The 17,349-nt window shown below is 43.1% G+C and overlaps 1 protein-coding gene across 3 annotated transcripts in view; it reads left to right on the plus strand.

The window, feature by feature from the left end:
• The window catches only part of SMIM3 (small integral membrane protein 3), a 34,391-nt gene that overhangs the window by 14,290 nt on the left and 2,752 nt on the right, over nt 1-17,349 (plus strand). Inside the window, exon 1 of one of the 3 annotated variants that reach the window (XM_058440044.1) lies at nt 2,878-3,001. The exons of 1 other annotated variant lie outside the window; for it this stretch is intronic. The gene's annotated coding sequence lies outside the window, so the exon portion shown is untranslated. Of the gene's footprint in view, nt 1-2,877; nt 3,002-14,994; nt 15,059-17,349 lie in introns of those variants that run through there. One more of the 3 variants, XM_058440045.1, reaches the window with a different exon arrangement.

Raw genomic sequence — 17,349 nt, forward strand, 5'->3', positions numbered from 1 at the left:
TTGTCCTCTTTCAATCTTTTTTTACTATTAAATGAGAGTTTTCTATTAAACTATTCAGAATTGGGTTGTCCTTGTTTTTACGTTCCCACACTATCTCTTTTGAATAAAACATGTTGTTGGGTGACAGCCCTTAGGGTTTTTGTCAAATCATTTCTCATGTGAATCCCCTTCATCGTCACTGTCCTTCACTTAAGAAACTGGCATGTGATAATGATGATTTAGAGGTCATTTCTGCTGACCTCATCCCTGAATCAGAGGAAACAGCAGGGAGTAAGTTCTAAGTTCGGGGCCCACACCGTATCAAATTTAGGCCTGGGGAAGGCAGTATGGCTCTTTCCAAACCCTCCAAAACACTACTGGGCTCCAAGACTGCTCAAGGTCTCACTGATAGTCAAGGCTTGTGCTCCTTTTTTCAGAAGAGTAAGATTAAGAAAACTACTGTGAATTAAAGAGTGTGGGTGCCAAGATGGGACGGGAGTCCCCCCTCACTCCATGGATGACATGGAGGGGGCAGAAGATTACAGAATTGGCATTGTCCTGCGTGGAAGCTGGGCCACCCACAGTGGCGTGGGAAGCCTCTCAGATGCTGGATTCTAATGGGCTCTTGATCACCTTGGATTGGGCTATTTCATTGTTATCACAAAATAAACAGGATGCTCCAAGTCGTGTTATGGCAGAGAACCAACTAGCTTCACACTGGTCATCTAAACCAATCCTCACAACAGGACTGGGAGACAGGTGTTACCTTTCCCACTTTACGGAGAATGAAACAGAGAGGCAAAGCCACCGAAGGACCCTACACTTCGGACGTTGCAAAGCAGGATCTGAGTCCCGGCTCCTCTGTCCAAACCTACTTGCTAGACTTTCTTTCCCATGTCTATTCTATAGCTGGAAAGGTCTTGGAGGACACATCTTAGGCCAACCCTCTCGGTTTACAATCCAGAGCGGGGAGACCCTCGAGAAGCCAAGTGACTTGTCCGCGGCTACGCGGCGAGTGTGTGGCAAGGTGGGAGGGGAGCCCGAGACGCCCTGGTCTCTCCTTTCTCTCGCAGGTTCCTTTCTCCCCGCACGCAGCCCGCAGGGGACGCTGGAGGAGGAGCTGAGCTGGAGTTGCCGGGGCCCCGGGCCGGGGCGTTCCGGGGGCGGTCCCCAGCAGCCGCGCATTCCAGAGCCAGCAGCGCGTCCCGGCCGCTCCTGCGCGCTCCCGCCTCCCGGGGCTCGGAGGAGCCGGGGCACGTTCCAGGCGCTGCCTGGGGCTGAGGTTCCAGGCCTGGGGGTCGCTTCCAGCCGCCAGATCCCGTGCAGTACTGGGGACCCTGAGAAGCACCGAGCCATCCCTGCCCCAGGAACTTTCCGCAGACTCGCCGCCATCTGGGGTGAGTGGGGCCACCGGGGGATTGTTTGTGGGGCTCTGGCAGAGCGGAGCTCTTCGGACTCGCGACCTACCTCTAGTGCGGCCCCTTTCCCAGGGCTGTCAACGTTCTTCTTTATGTCCGTTCTCTCCTCCCCATTTCTCCCTTTTCATCACTTTTGTATTTCTTGCCCTCACCCCCTCCTCCTTTTTCTCCCGCTGTCAGCTCTTAAGTTCGAGCCTCCTAGTGCACAGAATTTTGGGCCTGGGGGAGGCGGAGCTTGGGTGGGCGAGCCCCAGCCCCACTCGGAGACTGGCTTCTCTCCGGGTCCCCTGCCCTTGCCTTCTCGGGAAGCCTCCTCCTCGGGCGGACTGCCACCTCCTGGCTGTCCAGGCCCAGCGTCAGGGTTCAGCGCACGGGCCTGAGCACCTGCTTGGGCGCTGCACTGGGTTTGGGTCTTTGCACTTACCTGTCCCGCTTTTCTCGAGGCCCCGTGTAGAAGGCGCCAGGAGTTTGGAGTCAGGAGTGGCGGGTTCCAGCCCTGGTTCTGTCACTAGCTGCTTCACCATCCTTGTTTTTCCATCAGTGAAATTGGGAAAACATTTTCTGCGTGTAGAAAGCAAACGAGAAAGGACATGAGCAAAGTATCTTGGAGAGAAGCCTTCATTCAAGCTCCCTCCTGCTGGTTATCTGTCCCTTTCCTGAGGACGTAGTTGTTCCAGTTGCCGGTTCTTTTGCTCCCTACTCTCCCCCATGTCAGTTTCTTGAGGGTAGGGAACTGCCTGTCTATCATCATCTCTGAGGCATCCTCAGCTCTTGGCACAGGGCCTGGCTAACAGTGGGCGCTCCATACATATGTACTGAGTGAAAGGATGAAAGGTGTAACCCCCCCGCCCCCCCACAAATTGCAACAAACCTCAGGGGCTGTTGTTCTGATTGAGGGCCAGGCTGGGCTCTTACTCGTGCAGCTGCACTTGTTTCTTCTGGACCAGCTGGAATCCTGCTGCACCTGGGGGCTGAGGAGTCTCCGGTTCAGCTGTGGTGAATACTAAGGTCCTCAAAGCTCCAGGGTGTGGTGGTGAAGGCTGCGCAATCACACAAGTATCAGAGATTCCTTGAACATCTGCTGTGATGCGTGCTGCTACTGCAGTGGCCACATAGTTTGGAAGGATTGGGGATGCCTGAATGAGGTGGAGGTGGGAGTGGGAAGAACAGGTTCTCTAGGGGTTAGGAGACCCTGAGTTACCCTAATGGAGGCATTTCCCCTCTCTGGCCCTTGTCTTCCCCATCTGTAAAATGAAGACACGGGAGTAGAACAGATGTTTGTTTGTCTGTGGTTGAGCATGACATGCTCTTTGGTTTATGCAGGCCGCACAGCAGCCATCTAGACACACGCAAGGCAGCACAGCTGAGCTTGGACATCATGTGCTTCTGCAGTGACAACCAAAAAAAACCAAAAAGTGTTTTCCTGCTCCAACTGGGACCTCCTGTTCCCAGCTGTCCTGGGACTGTGAATCATGCTGTGGGGGTTAGAAGTCATGCTTCATGAACTCTCCCACAACTGACCTCTCCGAACCTCAGAACTGTGGCTCCATGACACTAAAGATCTGGGGAGTCCCAGAGAACAGCCAGAGAACCACTGAGCTGCGGTGAGGTGTTAGAGATGCAAAACAATTAAGAGACTCTGGGGGCCTGTGGTCAGGTCAGATCCTGGGCCCTTGGGGGTGACAGACCAAGGGGATAAAGGCCAGTAACAGCCTCAGATGCTTTCCCAGCCATATTGCCAATCCTTTAAACGTTGTGCCTCCATTTCTTCTCTATGGATTGAAACATGCAAAGGAAATACCTCCAAGGAAAGAGGATATCTTGGTTGGGTGTGGCGGTGGTATAAAAAATGGGCACGTGTACTCACAAACACAGTTTATTGAAGTATAGGAGTAAGTGTTGGCATTGCCACAGCCTGCCTTGTCCTCCCCAACCCTGACTGGCCCAGTAAGCGGAATGATGTTATAATGATCATATTTGCCATTTACCGAGTACTTACTATAAGCTAGGCATGACTCTAAGCATTTTACTTGTATTAACTCATTTAGGCTTTACCACAATCCTGTTAGGGAGGGACTGTCATCACCTCCATTTTATGGATGAGGAAACTGAGGTCCAGAGAGAGTGACTCACCCATGATCACACAGAAAGTAAGTGGCAGAGCTGTAATTTGAACGCAGGCACCCTGGCTCCAGGGCCTATTCTCTGAACTTCATTGGAATTGGGGGGAACTGGGTTCAGATCTTGCCTCTGTCACTTACTTTCAGGGTTACCTGAGAGAAGTTAAGTGAGAATTTGATAGTCACTGTTCTAGTGGATCCCTAGAGACCTAGTACCCTTCCAACTCACTAGGGAAACAGAAGGTGAACCTCAAGAGATAATGGAGACATCTAGCAGTAAAGGCTAAGAGTTAGGTAGTTAGGAAGGGGAACTGCTCAGAAGTATAATTGCCTGGCACATTAAACAACAGCAAGCTAGATTCCACGTCTAAACCGTATACTTTAAATTGCTTAGTTGTGTATAGATAGAGCTTCCTTATTTTATTGATTTGCACTCTGATTGGCTGACTGGATATGTTTCTTGCTAGTGACCCACTATATAGGATCATATTCAAGATTCTGGGGACCAGGACATAGATGTCTTTGATGGTGGTGGTGGGCATTATTCTGCCTTCCACACACATGAGGCCCACTTTGGGAGAGCGACCTGTTGAGGCTCACACATTGAGGCAAGGCACTACCACCACCTGGTGCTCTTGCAGCTCTGTCACGGAGCACCCTGACAGCACCTCTCATGGACAGTCTCCTTTGTTAGCCCGACACACAGCAGGCACTTAGTCACTGGCAAATAGCAATGATGGGTAGTAGTGTCTTAAACAGGATGCTGGGGATTTGGCCTGGGCTTTCTCCTCTGCTAGCTCTCTGTTGGTTTCTAAGACTCTGTAATTGGCTGGGTCAGATGGTACGTGCGGTCTTACACAGCTCTGGCTGTGTTCCGATCTCTTTGAAATATCCTGGTGTTTTTCCATTTTTCCAGCCACAGAGGAGCAGATGGAAACTCAGGCAGGTCTGTAGCCTGTTAGGAAGTTTGGAGAGACAGGGGCCAGTTAGGGTGAAATGAGAACAGAGTGCTCCTTAGGGACTTTGGGTCATTGGAGAAAAGGCTGTGATTTGATTCATTTCACATTTTTGGTAGTTGTATGTCCTGTCCATTCCTTCCTCTGGCCCCTTTACTTGGACCAAAGGTCCCTGGTGAAATGACTGTGCTGGGTTGGTAAATGTTTGAGGCTGTTACACAATGGGAGGAGAAATACTTCCAAAAGTAAATGTGAAACTGGTATGTCCTTCTCATATTAGACTTGGCATGGGAAACCTGCCCCCACTTTTATCAGCCTTCCTGTCCTCTTCTAAGAACAGAAAGATTCACATCTTGGGCAACAACATTGCTCCCCTCACCCCTGGTCCCTCCTCCCCACCTCAGTGCCCAGCTCCTGAGCACATGGTGTCAGAACTCGAATTTGAGCTTATCAGCCCAAGCAAATCAACAAGTGGGAATCCTAGAGTACTTCATTCTGAAAGGCCAGTTCTCTTCTGCCTGGTATGTACAGGGTGGGCTGGGGAAGAAAGAGGCCCCCATAATCCTTCCTGATGTACAAAGAGCCCAGAAAATGATAAAATCAGAGGATGTCATGTTATTTTGGAGACAGGGTTCTGACTTTTAGGGTCACTGGGACTTTTGCAGGGATGAGGATTCTTTCTGGACCTCTTCAGTCAATTAGGTTCCACGAGTGAGCTCACATCTGAAATAGTCTTCCCATATTCATTTCTTCATTGATTTCATATTTTTTGGCACTTATGATATGCCAGGTCCTGTGACAGGTGCTGAGGACACAGCAATACACAAGAGATGAGGCTTCTGCTCTCCCTGTGCTTGCATTTGAGGGAGCAAATGAACAAGTCTTTAGCCTGATAGGAAAAAAGCCAATAAAAACAAACAAGCAACAAACAAGCTAATTTTAGATTGTGAAAAGCATATGCAGAAAATAAAACAAGATAAGAGTGATAGTTTAACAGACTGGGTCCGGAAAAACTTTACTAAAACGTAACATTTAGATTGAGGTCATGGACATTGAGACAATGGACAGGGGAGGAAAAGAGCATTCTGAGAAGGAACAGCAAACACAAAGGTCTTCCAGTGGGATCAGCCCTTGGGACACAGTTGTTAGGTTCCCCAGGCTACAAAGTGGCCAGTGCGGCCCCATCTAGGAACTTGAATTGCCCTCTCTGGCTTAAATGTTCCATTCTTCCTTGACAACATCAGCAGCATCTTCTGAGGTGGAGACTTTTTGGAAGGGGTCCTATAGGGTGGACAACGCTGGCAAACCCGCTAGTCCTGTGCCCTGGGAACCATCAGCCTTGTTCACATTCTGCAAAATACTTGAAGAGTCATGTATCTTTGGACGCCTCAGCATCAGTGACTCGGAGCTGGTTATAGCTGTCTGCTCTCTGGCCACCATGGCTGGTAGAAACAAAACAGCAGCAGCATGGTCTGCCCAGAGCTCTGGCAGTACTGAGCTGAGGCCACACCTGCAGGAAGCCACCTGCCTCTATCTGCCTTGTCTCCCACTTTGAGATAATTAAGCTTGACTGCCAGCAGGCAGTCACTTTCTTTTATTGCCTTCTTCCTCAGTGAACTCTGGCAGTAAAACCGGTTGGATAACCATTGGCAAGCTCTCAAAAGTTGACTGTTAGCTGCGGCTCGGATGTGGAGGGTGTAAGTTTCCGGTGGGAGGTTCAAGCTGGGGACAGCTTAAAATTTTTTTACTTAAAAAAACTTTTCACTGTGGTTTCCTACATTGGGCCCAGATCAGTCACGAAGCAGTCACAGCACCCTAACTAATGGCAGAGGCTTTAAATTCTTTTTTTTTTTTTTTGATACGGAGTCTCACTCTATCACCAGGCTGGAGTGCAGTGGCGCAGTCTTGGCTAACTGCAACCTCCACCTCCTGGGTTCAAGTGATTTTCCTGCCTCAGCCTCCCGAGTAGCTGGGACTACAGGCATGCACCACCATACCCAGCTAATTTTTGTACTTTTAGTAGAGACAGGGTTTCACCATGTTGGCCTGGATGGTCTCGATCTCTTGACCTTGTGATTTAGGAACGATGCTGGGTTCACTAGCTCAGCTTAACTTTGTGAAGCCCTTACTGTGTACCAGGCGTTGTCCTGAGTGCTTTATGTGCATTAGTTCATTTAACCTCCAGAGCGTCCCTATGAAGTGGTTACAATTATTAGTTATTATTTCCATTTTACAAATGAGGAAACTAAAGCTCAAAGAGGTTAAACCTCTTGCCAAAGCCACCAGGACTCCATATGCTTCCAACACATCATGTATCTCATCAGCTCTGGGCTTTGTTGATAACATCTATTTTGTTCATCCTGCCTTTCCCCACAAGATCTGAGAGAGACATCTTGAAATCTCCCACTATAATTGTAGATTTGTCTATTTCTCCTTATAATTCTGAGATTAGGTACCTAAAAATAGAAAATCACTTTACCTTTCTGGTATCTCTAGTAATACTTTCTGCCCAAAAGTCTACTTGGCCTTATACTAGTAAGGGGCTACCAGCGTATGTGATTCATGGTTACACAGTGTTTCATTTGTATCCTTACACAGTGTTTCATTTGTATCCTATTCATTTGTTTGACTTTCAACCCTTCTAATCCCCATGTGTCTCTTATAAAAAATATATATGTATGCGTTATTTTATTTTTATTTGTATGTACCCTAACGGTCCTTGTTAGTTTGGGTTTAAATCTACCATCTTTCTCTATGCTTTCTATTTGTCCCCTCCATTCTAAGTATTTGTTGTTGTTTTTATCCTCTGTTTTCCCCTGGAAATTATGCACTCTTTGACTGATACTTTTAGTGGCTACCATAGAGATTACAATATGCATCCTTGATTTAACAGAGTCTAATATGATTTGGTTCTTCTGCCCTTTCTTAGGCAATACAAGAAAATCAAAATACTTTAATTCTATTTCTTCCACAATTTGTTTGTTATTGCTCTTGAATACTTTAATTCTGTATTTTTTTTTCTGAAAATGTCTTTTTTTTTTTTTTTTTTTTTTGAGATGGAGTCTTGCATTGTTGCCCAGGCTGGAGTGCAGTGGCATAATCTTGGCTCACTGCAACCTCTGCCTCCTGGGTTCAAGCGATTCTCTTGCCTCAGTCTCCCAAGTAGCTGGGATTACAGACGTGTGCCACCACACCCGGCTAATTTTTGTATTTTTAGTAGAGACAGGTTTCACCATGTTGGCTAGACTGGTCTTGAACTTTTGACCTCAAATGATCTGCCTGCCTTGGCCTCTCAAAGTGCTGGGATTACAGGTGTGAGCCACCGCACCTAGCTTGAAAATGTCTTATTGCACCGTTATTCTTGGCAGTTATTTCTGTTCACCTCTTTGAAGAGATCATTCTGCTGTTTTTAAATTCCATTGCTTCTGTTGAGAAGTTGGTTGTCAATCTAATTGTTTCTCATTTAAAGATATTCTGTCTTATTTCTCTTTATCTTTGGATCTCAGCGGATTTACTATATTTCTTTTTTTTTTTGAAATGGAGTCTCACTCTGTTGCTCAGGCTGGAGTGCAGTGGCGCCATCTTGGCACACTGCAACCCCCACCCCTGGGTTCAAATGATTCTCCTGCCTTAGCTTCCCAAGTAGCTGGGACTGCAGATGTGTGCCACAACACCTGGCTAATTTTTGTATTTTTAGTAGAGACAGGGTTTCACCATGTTGGCCAGGCTGGTCTCAAACTCCTGACCTCAAATGATCCGCCCACCTCAACCTCCCAAAGTGCTGAGATTACAGGCATGAGTCACCGTACCTGGCCAGATTTACTATATTTCTAATTATGGGTTCCAATTTATGTATTCTGCTAGGAGTTCATGGGACTTCTTTAGTATGCAAATTGGTGTCTTTTATCAGTTTTGGAAAATTCTGTTATTATTTATTCCAATATTGTTCTGCTTCATTCTTTCTTTTCTCCTTCTGATACTCCAATATATTTATGTTGTACCTTGTCACTGTTTCCTCTATCTCTCTTACCTATTTCATATTCTGTATTTTCCATCCTTTTGTTTATCCTTACTTCATTCTAAGTATTTTCCCCTGATCTTTTTTCCAGTTTACTAATTCTCTCTTTAACTATAGCTAATCTACTGAATTTTTAAGCCTATTTACTGAATTTTAAATTTCTATTATATTTTTCAGTTCTAGAATTTTTATTTGGTTCTCTTTGCTGTTGTTTTTTGAGACAGGGTCTCACTCTGTCACCCAGACTGGAGTGTAGTGGCCCAGTCATGGCTCACTGCAGCCCTAGCCTCCTGGGCTCAAGTGATCCTCCCACCTCAGCCTCCTGAGTAGCTGGGACTACAGGTGCACACCATGCCCGGCTAATTTAAAAATTTTTTTCATGGAAATGGGATTTTGCCATGTTGCTTAGGCTGATCTTGAATTCCTGAGCTCAAGTGATCCACCTGCCTTTCCCTCCCAAAGTGCTGGGATCACAGGTGTGAGCCACCACTTGTAACCTCTATTTGATTCTTAAAAAAAAATCTGTTTATTCTTTCTTATAATTTCAAATTCTTGGTCAAAATTCTCAAACTTGGAGTTTTTTTCCTCCTTGAACATAGTAAGCAAAGTTATTTGAACTATGTGTCTGTCTGATGACTCCACTATCTGGAGCCCCGGTAGACTTTTTTTCCTGTTGTCCATTGTTTCTGATTATTTTGTTTTTATCATCCTGTCTTTTTGCATTCTTGATTAATTTTGGTTACGTGTTGGACATTATATTTGTAAACAAAACATAATATGAGACCTATCATGATGATATTGCCTCCAGAGAGGATGTATATTTGCTTCTGCCAAGCACCTGGAGATTCCTTAATTTAATTTCAGGAGCTATGATAATGCAAAGCTGAGTTGTAGTCTCTGGGAGGACTGGTATACTTCCAGTTCATCTTTAGCACTAAGGGTGCTTTTTAAGGTCCAAGCTCAAAGTGCAGAAGTTTTACTCTCCCTCTCTTGACAGTCTTGGACTCCAACTTTTGTCCCCTTAGTCTCCTGAGTCAGTACTGCTTAGTCTCCATTCTCCAGTAGGGGAAAATGGCAGGCTGTCCTTCCTGGATTTTTGCCTTCTCCCAGAAAAGTGGGACCAAAAAAACCTGCATGAAGCTTACAGTCCTGCTTTTTCTCAAGCAATGAAGACTGGTAATTCTTCATTATTTCGTTAGCTCTTAGTGCCTTCAAGCAGGTTTTTTTGGTCCCACTTTTCTAGCTGTCTTCAGTAAAAGGACTGGTCCAAATTGTCTAGTTCACCATTACCAGAATTGGAAGTCCTGATCTTTATAGATTGCGTATCTCTTCTTAAGTCTCTAAATATGGAATGGCCTTCAGCTAAAAACAATGTTTGACCTGGACTTAGAAGAAAGCTGTGGGTCTGGTATACTCCATGCTTATACACTGGGTCTGTGTGAACTCTTTGGAGGTAGCTGTAGTGTAGCGGTGAGTAAGTGCAGAATCAGGATTCCTGAGTTTGAAACCTGTTCACTTAGCTTTATGATCAATGGCTGGCTAACCGCTCTCAGTTTTGGTTTTCATAGCTGTAAAATCCTCACATAGGATTTTTGTGAAGTTTTAATAAGTTAATGAACGGGATTTGTTAAGCAAATACAAATAATACAAATTTGTGAAATAAAACAATTTATTTTTGTTTTTACAAATTTAAACAAATACAATTTGTTAAACAAATGCTGGCTCGTGTGATCCTGTGTTTGGGGAAATAAGGGAAGTGGTATTTCACTTCTCTGTGCTTCTTGAAGCACAGAGTCATAAGGAGTTAAGTAATAGTAAGTCCTGAGAGGGTATCTTGCAAACACCAAGTGCCTGACATATGAATAAATGAATGAATATCCTGGACAGAGTTACTTGTCATGATAGTACTGAATCAAAAATAAAAACAATATTGTCCTGTCAGAGAGGAAAATGTTGCTTGTAGAGAGTCTGGCGAGTAGATAACACAGGCTTGTTGCCTTGAATCCAGTTACCCTAAAACTATCAACTTGTGGGAAATTTTAATTTGTGAAATTTATATAATTTTTATATAACTAGAAAACTTGCCAAATGGTGGGATTGGCTGGAACAATGCTTCTTTCTTTTGCAAAAGAACTTTTAATTGCTTAAGAAAAGTGGTCCCAGAAGTAAAACGCGGTGTTTCCTAATCAGGCAGTAGGGCTTCCTTTTGCCTGCCTAAACTGGGTCAAGTGGAGTACTTAATAGAGGGGATGAATTTTCTACCTTTGGAAAAGTAAAATTTGACCTGGTGAGGTCGCTCATCCTTTGGGAGATTGAGGTGGGCGGATCATTTGAGGCCAGGAGTTCGGGACCAGACTGGGCAACATGGCAAAACCTCATCTCTACAAAAAATACAAAAATTAGCCAGGTGTGGTGGTGCACACCTGTAGTCCCAGCTACTCAAGAGGCTGAGGCACAGGTTTGCTTGAACCTGGGAGGCACAGGATGCAGTGAGCTGAGATCACACCACTGCACTCCAGCCTGGGCAACTGAGCGAGACTCTGTCTCAAAAAAAAAAGAAAAAAGTTTTTTCCTCTTTTGTGGAAACTACATTGTTTTTCCCCCCACCTTACATTTGGTCTTGTTAGTGGACACAAAATAGTCATTTTGGGATAGTTGACTTTTCCATTAAGTTGGCTAAGTTACTTAACCCCTATGGACTGAGGAGGAGCAATGATGTGTCCAGTTCACAGGGCTGGTGGTATAGGGCCTGTGATCTGATGGGATGGCATGTTTGGTACTAGTGGCTTTTCTGCTGGTGAGCTCAGGGTGGTTTCAGTGCAGTTTCTTAGACAAACTTATATTGAACATATGTCAAAGTTTACTATTTGTTAAGGAGGCAAATGGCAGATAAAGTATGCTGGTTCAAAATAACAAGAGTTTAGGCCTGACTGATGTTTTACTTCCTACGGTCATAAAAACATCATATTCTTATCAGTGATAGGCATAAATTTGTGACATAAATGGTTTGGGCCATATCCAACATTAACCATTAATCAGAAATATCAAGCAATATATCTGTGAGGCAAATGATAAATTAATCTATGACTATTATATTAGACATACCGAGAAACAAGGTTTTACGCACTCATGCCAGAAAGGTCAAATAGAAGTCAGCTAGGAGAAGCTTAGAGTCCTGCCTTTTCTCAAGCAAATATTTCTAGCATGCAATTAAAGATGCTGAAGGTATGGTTTGCTTAGCTCTTACTTGGGAGACAAAATTTTTCTTTGATAGTAGGCAGAGGTGGAAGCGACTGGAACCCATGTTACATGGGGAAGAACAGTGCAGCAAAGGACACGTTTGAGTTTTGAGAAGAGTGAGACAGGGAGATAGAGCTCCCTGTGCCCTCTGACACCCGACTACATCTATGGTCAGCCTTAGAATCTTGAAACAGTAGCTCTGGAAGGGCCCTTGGAGAACATTGCAACTTGTAGCTTTCACACTATGTTCTGAGGAGCCCAGGGAGTCGAGGGGAAACTGAATAGTAGCACCGCCCTGCCAAGTAAGCCCGCTGCACTGAGCAGGCATGCCAAAAGACAGCTGGGAAAAGTTTTTTCTGATTTTTTCAGTTAGAAGAAAGAAACAACTTTAATTTCATAACACGTAAAGTTTGTGTGTTATGGTATAGTATTATTTTTAGTTTGAATTGCATATGTGAAGGGGGTGGGCACCCTAATCTCTAGTGCTTAGGGTCTCTGTGGATATGTATTCAGCTCTGCTGGGTAGGTAGGACTGCACGCTTTCCCTGCCAGACCCCCATTTTCCAGGCTCTACTAGAGCAGCCTTACTTTAGCTGTTGGGTATTGGGGTTAGAAAAACAATTTCATTTGCAAAAGAGTAATATTGTTACAGTCTAGGATACAGGTTACAGAAGAATTTCGTTTATTCAACTACTTCTTCTGTTTTGTTTTAGTTAGGGGCAGCGACATGATCAGATCTATGTATTTGAATGATTATTCCCTTAAGGAGTAAGATTGCAGGAGGGAGAAGACCCCCCGGACCTCAGTTTCACCATCGGTGAGATGGCACTCATTCTAGCTTTAATGTTCCAGGATTCTTGATTGTGGATGAGCCCTGAAGCCTGAGTTCCTGTATCTGACAGGCTTTGCTTATGAAAATCAGCCAAGGTGATTATGTATTCCTGGCATTTGAAGTCACGAAGACTGTCTGATGTTAATGGGTTTACAGGAAAGGACTCTTGTGGGGTTCCTTTAGTCTAAGGCAGCTAGCTGTTGATGTAGTCAGGAGACCGCAAAGAATGATTTATCCCGCCCCCGGTCCTCTAACAGTTTCAGTCTCCTGTGACTCATGCTTCTGTGTCTTAGACTTTGGAGAAAGTTACTCCATTTCCTAGGCTGAGACAGGGCCAGCCTGTGATTCTGTCTCCTCTGCAAGCTCGGCAGATAATCCTATGGCCCTGGGGAGCTTTGTCAGAGGCTTCTCCTTCATCTGGGAACTTGCCCAGATCTGCCCAGCCTGGCTGCAGAGCACCTGGGAATCAATTCCCAAATCTTAATGCCAGAAAAGGCCTTAGGGGTCTTAAAGATTTGTTGAGTCCAGAGGTTCCCAAATCTGGCTGTACGTTGGAATCACCTTGACAAATGGGAAAAAAGGGCTCCTCCTCATCCCCTTTGAGTCTAATTCAGTATGTATGGATTGAGACCCAGAAATCAGTGTTCTTTTATACTGTCTTAAGGTCACTTACCATGGTATATGGCATTTGGTGACTACTGATCTAGTGTCATCTCTTAATTTTATTTGATTTTAAAATTGTATATGTGTGTTTTTACTTTTTAAGATGGAGAATTATTAAGACAAAAACAAAAAAAGCCTCTTTGTCCCCTTAACCCAGTTGGCATAAAAAAATTAGAAGTAATAAATGCTCATGTTGAGAAAATTCAAATGGCATAAAATCATGTTTTATGAATGAAGAATGAAAAGCAAAACCTCTTATTCCTAGTCCAGCTCCCGAAAAGGTAACCACTATTAACACTTTCTTGAGAGTACACTCAGAAAGTAATTTTCCCGTATATATCCTCACCTATTTACCTACTTAATTCTGCAAATCTGAACCAAAGGAATCATCCTATACACACTGTTCTGCAGTTTATTTCTATTTTTTCCACTTAAAACTTTTGGATCTCACTACAGATCAGATTCCTCTTAAATGACTATTAAATAAATTAATTTTTTTATCTCAGTACTTATTTATTCCTCCTGCCTAACTGAAACATAATACCCTTTGGCCAATATCTCCCCATTCCCCCCACCTTCCAGCCTCTGGTAACCACCAGAGGCTTTGCTTTCTGCTTCTATGCGTCTGATATTTTTAGCTTCCATATATAAATGAGAACTTGAGATATTTGTCTTTCTGTGCCTGGCTTATGTCCTTTAGCATAAAGTCTTCATGTTCATCTATGTTGTCGCAAATGGCACTAATTTCCTTCTTTTCTAAGGCTAAATAATATTCCATTGAGTATATGCCACATTATCTCTATCCATTCATGGTTAATAGACACTTAAGTTTATTCCATAACTTGGTTCTTGTGAATAATGCTGAAATGAACATGGCAGTGCAGAAATCTCTTGACATACTGATTTCAAATCCTTTGGTTATATGCCCAGAAGTGAGATTACTGAGATCATATAGTGACTCTATTTTCAGTTATTTGAGGAACCTCCATTCCGTTTTTCATAGTAGCTGTATTAATTAAGTAAATTAATATTTGTAATGCATTTGGAACAATGATTGATGTGGAGTAAGCACTATATACTCGTTGAATGAATGAATGGGTGAGTGAATGAATACATGAAAATTGTTGCATGGCATCCCATTATATAGATATACCCTTCTTCATTTTACTATTAGTGGACACTTGTTGTGTCTGTTGCCTTAACAAATAATGCAGAAAGTAACATCCTTGTATGTATTTCTTGGGTACTCTCCTTTGGGTATGGTGATCAATACCTTACTTAGGGCGGCAACAGTGGACATGGAGCCAAGGGCATTCGAAAGGAAAAGTTAGTGATTAGATAAGAATAGGAAATAGGATTGCAATTAGGAATTTTGCTTGGAACCTAGAATCACGGAATTATCGATCTTACATTTGAAAGGAACTGCAGGAGATAGTTCCAGCCTTGAGCCCTCTGGGCAGGGAATGTATTACATCGATGGTTCCCAAGCTGTGCACTGAAGTGTCCTGGGAGCCCCAGTGAACTCGCTAGAAGGAGGGGAGTGCTGCAGGATTTTTAAGATTTTTGACAGAAATAGTGATATTTGACAACATCTCTCAGACACTTTACAAATGACTAGCTTAAGATAGTTCACAGTTTAACACTAATCTTACTACATGCCTTTTGTTAATGTTATAATTTATAAAGTTGATTACAAAAATTTTTTTTGATATAGGGTCTTGCTCTGTCACCCAGGCTGGAGTGCAGTGGTGTGATCATGGCTCACTGTAGCCTGGACCTCCTGGGCTCAAGCAATCCTTCCACCTCAGCCTCCCAGGTAGCTGGGACTACAGGTACAAGCCACCATGCCAATCTAATTAGAATTAAATTAGATTAAATTAGAATTAAAATCTCACTATATTGCTCAGGCTGGTCTTGAACTCCTAGGCTCAACCAATCCTTCCACCTTGGATTCCCAAAGTGTTGGGGTTATAGGCATGAGCCACTGCACCCAGCCTGAAGTTGATTTTTTGGTGGTTGCATGGTATGGCAAGTACTGGGCAAAAATTAATGTGGAATAATAAGTGAGGATGGCATTGTCTAATATTATTCCAAAGTTTGAAAAGTTACACAGTGTCCAGCAGGTGCATATGTTCCATTAGTAACTAGCTAAGAATGAAATAAAAACTTTTTTTTTCAATTTGCATGTTTTTTTTTTCAAACAGCTACTAAGTTGTTAGGCCTTAAATACATATTAAGTTGTTTGATTGTGTTGTCTATGATTTCTTTCAGCAGTGTTTTGTAGTTTTTCTTGTACAAAACACTGCTAAAAAGAAATCATAGATGATACAAACAAATGGAAACACATTCCATGCTCATGGATGGGTAGAATAAGTATTGTGAAAATAACCATACTGCCAAAAACAATCTACAAATTCAACGCAGTCCCCATCAGAATACCACCATCATTCCTCACAGAACTAGAAAAAACAATTCCAAAATTCATATGGAACCAAAAAAGAGCCTGCATAGTCAAAAGCAAGACTAAGCAAAAAGAACAAATCTGGAGGCATCACACTACCTGATTTCAAACTACAGTATGAGGCCATAGTCACCAAAATAGCATGGTACTGGTATAAAAATAGGCACATAGACTAATGGAACAGAATAGAGAACCCAGAAATAAACCCGAATACTTACAGCAAACTGACCTTTAACAAAGCAAACAAAAACATACAATGGGGAAGTGACACCCTTTTCAACAAATGGTGCTGGGATAATTGGCTAGCCACATGTAGCAGAATGAAACTGGATCCTCATCTCTCACCTCATAAAAAACAACTCAAGATGGATTAAGGACTTAACTCTATGACCTGAAACTATAAAAATTCTAGAAGATAACTTTGGAAAAACCCTTCTAGACATTGGCTTAGGCAAGGATTTCATGACCAAGAACCCATAAGCAAATGGAATAAAACGAAGATAAGTAGCTGGAACCAAATTAAATTAAAGAGCTTTTGCCTGGCAAAAGGAACAGTCAGCAGAGTAAACAGACAACCCACAGAGTGGAGAAAATCTTCACAATCTATACATCTGACAAAGGACTAATATCTAGAATCTACAACGAACTCAAACAAATCAGCAAGAAAAAACCAAACAATCCCATCAAAAAGTGGGCTAAGGACATGAACAGACAATTCTCAAAAGAAGATGTACAAATGGTCAAAAACATATGAAAAAATGATCAGCATTACTAATGATCAGGGAAATGCAAATCAAAACCACAATATGATACCACCTTAATCCTGCAAGAATGGCCATAAAAAAAAATCAGAAAACAGTAAATGCTGGTGTGGTTGTGGTGAACAGGGAACACTTCTACACTGCTGGTGGGAATGTAAACTAGTACAGCCACTATAGAAAACAGTGTGGAGATTCCTTAAATAACTAAAAGTAGGACTACCTTTTGATCCAACAGTCCCACTACTGGGTATCTACCCAGAGGAAGTCATTATTTGAAAAAGATACTTGCACACGCATGTTTATAGCAGCACAATTCATAATTGCAAAATCATGGAACAAACCCAAATGCCCATCAATCAACAAGTGGATAAAGAAACTGTGAGATATACACATGATGGAATACTATGCAGCCATAAAAAGGAATGAATTAACAGCATTTGCAGTGACCTGGATGAGATTGGAGTCTATTATTCTAAGTGATGTAACTCAGGAATAGAACACCAAACATCGTATGTTCTCACTGATATGTGGGAGCTAAGCTATGAGGACGCAAAGGCATAAGAATGATAATATGGACTTTGGTGACTTGAGGGGAACAGTGGGAGAGGGGAAGACTACAAATATGGTACAGTGTATACATGGGTGATGGGTGCACCAACATCTCACAAATCACCACTAAAGAACTTACTCATGTAACTGCATACCACCTGTACCCCAGTAACTTATGGAAAAATAAAATTAAAAAGGAATAAATAAATAAATAAATAAATTGTTTGAGCCTAACTACTTAATAAATGGAACTGCCCAGTATTTATTTTGACCTAGGGTGCTGTTAAAAAATGACTAAGACACTAAGGATTCAGTGAATTGAACACGATTGAAACAGCTGATTTACATCCTT

This window comes from Hylobates moloch, unplaced genomic scaffold (assembly GCF_009828535.3).
Source record: "Hylobates moloch isolate HMO894 unplaced genomic scaffold, HMol_V3 SCAFFOLD_6, whole genome shotgun sequence".
Lineage (NCBI taxonomy): Eukaryota > Metazoa > Chordata > Mammalia > Primates > Hylobatidae > Hylobates > Hylobates moloch.